The following is a 4,894-nucleotide window of genomic DNA, read 5'->3' as shown; positions in this document are numbered from 1 at the left end:
ACCAAGGATTTGTTTGGAAGAATCGAATCAGCACACAAAACGAGTTTTGATTCAGTTGATTCACTCAGGGGAGAAAATTACGTATTTCCGTTACAATCTTTCAGCGTAAAATTATGTCAAATAACAGAAGTAAATCGAACTGCATAACACACATAATAACAAAACCGTGTGTGTATAATACAAGATGTCGTGCTCATTTCTGTGTGTTTTTACCTTTTATTTATTGGTTTGTGAGGTGGTGGACAAAAGGCTGAGAAATCATAGTCAAAAAGTACGTTGTTGTTTTTAGTTTTTATGTTTGCTATTAAAATGTTTTAAGAAGTAAATGTATTTAACTGATAAAAACAACAACAACAATATGTTCACGTTAATTAAATAAATAAATAAATAAATAAATAAATACAAACTTCATATACTTTAGACTTTTCAATACACTTAAATATGATTTCTCAGCCCTCTGTCCACCATTCCATCTTTTGTTATACACAGAAAAACGGTTTTGTTATGACGTGTTATGCAGTTTGAGTCACTTTTATTATTTGAGATCATTCTATTTTTATGACTTGTAATGGAAATACATAATCTTCTCCCTTAGTGAATCAACTATATCAAAACTATTGAAATAATCTTTTTTTTTTATATTGTCATATTTTTGTTATATGGAGATATAAAACCAGACTTAAATATTGAAGCGTTGTAATGAGCTCATCTTTGTAGTGTGAATGCTAACACTGAGAGCATTACATTATACATTAAGTTGCCTCAAGTTTCTACTTTTAGTTCATGTTCACGCTTATTTTTTCTGCATTGAAAAATGTGCACATTCGTGATACTTGAGTCAAGTCAAGTCAAGTCAAATTTATTTCTATGGCGCTTTTCACAACAGACATTGTCTCAAAGTCTCTTCACAGAAATCAACAGTGAAGGTGAATGGTGTGCATTTATCCCTGATGAGCAGCTGTGGCGACTGTGGCAAGGAAAAACTTAGATGTTATGAGGAAGAAACCTTGAGAGGAACCAGACTCAAAAGGGGAACCAATCCTCATTTGGGTGACATCAAGAGTGTGATTATAGTCTTTAAACAATACAGAACACTGGAGAGTGAGAACTAACATGAGCACTGGAGTGTAAGATTATAAGTAATGTTCTTTCTGCAGTCTTATACAGTCATTGTGGTTATAAAACTAGGAACTACTGAGCAACTCATAAAATAGCTCAACATTTGTGATCATCACATTTGAAGTTATGTGCATGTAGAATACTTTTCTGTTCACCGTGACTGTAAAGTTAAATTATTCGAGTGACATAGTTCCTGTTTTCAATCTTTTGCCAGAAGTACCTTTTCTGTCTTTAAACTATAACCCCTTTCTGCATTCATCACTTATTTAGCTTTTGTTGTTATATTTTTCACTTTCTGCTTTTGACTGCTGTCTGAGACTGCAGAGGCCATACAAGTTGGATCGGTCTAAAATAATCTCAACAAACCTTCGATTAAAGTACACTTAACACTCAACATGGCAAACATTAGGATTTCTCAGTGTGTTTAGTGCAGTATGTTTAGTCATTCTTTAGTCAGTCCTCTGTCATTAGTAACAGCTTTATTTGTGAAATGTGTACGTATATCAATTAGCGGAAAAGATGGAAAAGATTACAACATTAAAAGTATATATATCCAAATGCTATAGAGGGTTAGCAAAAACATCATAGTTTCTGTAGGGGAAAGCCTTGGGCAGAGATTCAGTAACTATGAAATAAGCCCTCATAGCGGAGTGAATGGGTGACGAGTCTGTGAGACAATTTGCATAAGGAAAGCTAAAACTATGGTTTGCCCAAGATATAACCAATCCTTCCTGCTTTACATGGCTCCATTTTATGGACTAAGCTAAGCCTTTAGGGCCACAAGCAGTTCTAGTTAGATCTATAGTGGCAGCCAGTGCAACATAAGAAGGTAATCTTAGGGTTTTATGTAATCATAGGTTTTCAAAGATCTTTTTACTACACAGGAGCTAAGGAATACCCCTTCCTCATTCACTGGTTACTAAGAGTAACATTGTAGGTGCATAAATGGGCTCTTGATAGAGTAAATTAGAAGATATGACCACATCACCTCTATCTTTGCTAATGCAGTGTGGCTGTGTACCTGCAGACCCACTGCCATATTTACATTTATGGCATTTGGCAGATGCCCTTTTTAAGAGTGACTTACAACTGAGAAGGGGAGGGTTAAGGGTCTTGTTCAAGGGCCCAGCAGTGGCAGCTTGATGGTGGTGGGATTTGAACTTGTGATCCTCTAATCCATAGTCCAATGCCTTAACCACTGAGCTTCCACCTCCCACATATAAGTATGCTCTTGAAAATGTTTTACTGGGAATCCATGGGTCCTGGCATTCATGTGGATGGTACTGTGACACATACTATCTTCCTAAACATTAAAGCAAACCAAGTACACCCCTTCATGGAAATAGTACAGCAGATAATGTGATATTGAGATATTGAGCTGGTATTGAGCTGGTAACTCTAATTATTCTGCCGGTTTTCATCTGACCTCTCTTGTCAAGGTATTTTGTGTGTAAACTCCAGACTGTGAATTTTCATGACATGGAACAACCATGCCATGGTTTAAGTCAGAGAGATCAAATTTTTTCACCATTCTGATGTTTTATCTGAAGCTTTTGTACAGTGTCCGTACGATATTGTGCATTATTCTGATGTCATCAATAGCGTTTTGGAAAGATGCATAAATACATAAACGAATAAATGAGTTGCAAATACAGTGTCCAGCGAATGTAAAGTGTAAACGTAAGATTGCCTCGTGTTCCATTCACTAACATGGGGTGAGGCTTTGGGAGATTTGTACCGCAGTCAGCCACTAGAGGGCCTCAGAGACATTTTGGCTTCACTCTAAAAAAACCTTTGTTACAATGTCCACCTCAAGGGACAGCCATAGGTTTGAGGGTTTGCCTGCATCAAATACACCTTATTTTGGCTTTTTAATGGTGTACCATAGAAAAATATAAAAAATCTAATAGATAAACCCATATGCAAAGCCGTGTGCACAAGTTCCATGATCGTGCAAAGGGTTCAAATAGATTTCCTATTTTGTCAATGAAAGCAGTCATTATTAGCCCATTTCCAAATGAGCTCAAAATCGGCCCTAATCGTGGACTTGAGAATTCGGACCAAGTGTGAAAATGCCATTGATCTTGCCATCTAAAATGCATATAACTTCAACTGCAACAATAATATATATTAGTGTATATGTACATAAAGGTGAGAGCAAATCTCTGAATAACAAAAGTGTACATAGTAAAAAAAAATTTAAAAATACAGTATATTCTTAAGTGCAAATATTGGTTATGTCTTTGGCACTTACTCTTTTCTGCATTCAAATATTTTATTGGATGACTTTAACTGAATTGTGCACATCCTCACAACTTTTTACAATGGGATCAGCGAGAGCATCCTGAGCAGCTGCATCACTGCCTGGTTCGGAAATTTAATTGAATTGAAATTGAATAGACACAAGTCTATATCGGGCTCACTCTTCCCTCCATCGTAAAAATTTAAACTACACACTGCATCTGCTAAGCCATAGGCATTGCAGCTGACCATACACTTTCCTCTCACACTCTTCACTCTCCTGAAATGTGTAAAAATGTAGCAAATCATTTGGGGACTCACATCCAGATTGTGCCAAAGTTTCTTTTTGCAAGCCAATCGACTACTCAAGTCAAGTCAAGTCAAGTCAAGAAGCTTTTATTGACATTTTAACCATATATAGCTGACACAGTACACGGTTAAATGAAACAATGTTTCTCCAGAACTCTGGTGCTACATAAAACAACATAAAGCTACATAACAAAAAAAACAAAACAACAACAACACAAACCTAAGGACTAGTAAGTGTCCTCGCCACATAAAGTGCATCGCGTGCAGCCTGTTGCAAACAGTGCAAGACAGACAGTGCAAAGACAACACAAAACAGTGTAGGATAAATACACAAAACACAAAATAGCACCGACAGTAAACCTGCTCTATATTACACAGTGCGGTGTGTAAAAGAGTACTGAGTACAGGAGTGAACATTGTAATTAAACAAAATCTAAACAAAATGGTTTGTGCAAAAAAGCAATAGCAGCAGTCAAAAAAAGATGCAAAAACAGCATGTAAACAGTTTGTTGTAATCAAGTGATATAATATGGGTATGGATGTGTGAAGTGAGTATGGTTGTGTGTTTAAATCTGGGTTGTACAGATCAGTCGCACAGTTGTGTGTGTGTGTGTGTGTGTGTGTGTGTGTGTGTGTGTGTGTGTGTGTGTGTGTGCGTGAGCTTTAGTTTAGTTCCGTGGTGAGAAGCCTGATGGCTTGAGGAAAGAAACTGTTACACAGTCTGGATGTGAGGCCCAAAAGCTTCGGAACCGCTTCCCTGAGGGCAGGAGGGTGAAAAGTGTGTGTGAGGGGTGTGTAGTTTAAATGTCCATGATAGAGAGGAAAGAGACCCCGATGTTCTTCTCAGCTGTCCTCACTATCCTTTGTAGGGTCTTGCGCTCAGAGACCAAACCAGGCAGTAATGCAGTTGCTCAAGATGCTCTCAATGGTCTCTCTGTAGAACGTGGTCAGGATGGGGGGAGGGAGATGGGCTTTCCTTAGCCTTCTCAGAAAATAGAGATGCTGCTGGGCTTTCTTGGTGATGGAGCTGGTGTTGAGTGACCAAGTGAACTCAAAGGAATTTAGTGCTCTTTAAGATCTCCATAAAGGATCCATCAATGATCAGTAGAGAATGGTCGCTCTGTGCTCCCCTGTAGTCAACAAACATCACTTTCGTTTTATGAACGTTCAGAGACAGGTTGTTGGCTCTACACCAGGCTGTTAACTGTTGCACCTCCTCTCTGTA

Source organism: Silurus meridionalis, chromosome 5 (assembly GCF_014805685.1).
Source record: "Silurus meridionalis isolate SWU-2019-XX chromosome 5, ASM1480568v1, whole genome shotgun sequence".
Taxonomy (NCBI): Eukaryota; Metazoa; Chordata; class Actinopteri; order Siluriformes; family Siluridae; genus Silurus; species Silurus meridionalis.
The sequence above is the reverse complement of the archived record's forward strand: the minus strand, read 5'-3'. Positions refer to the sequence as shown.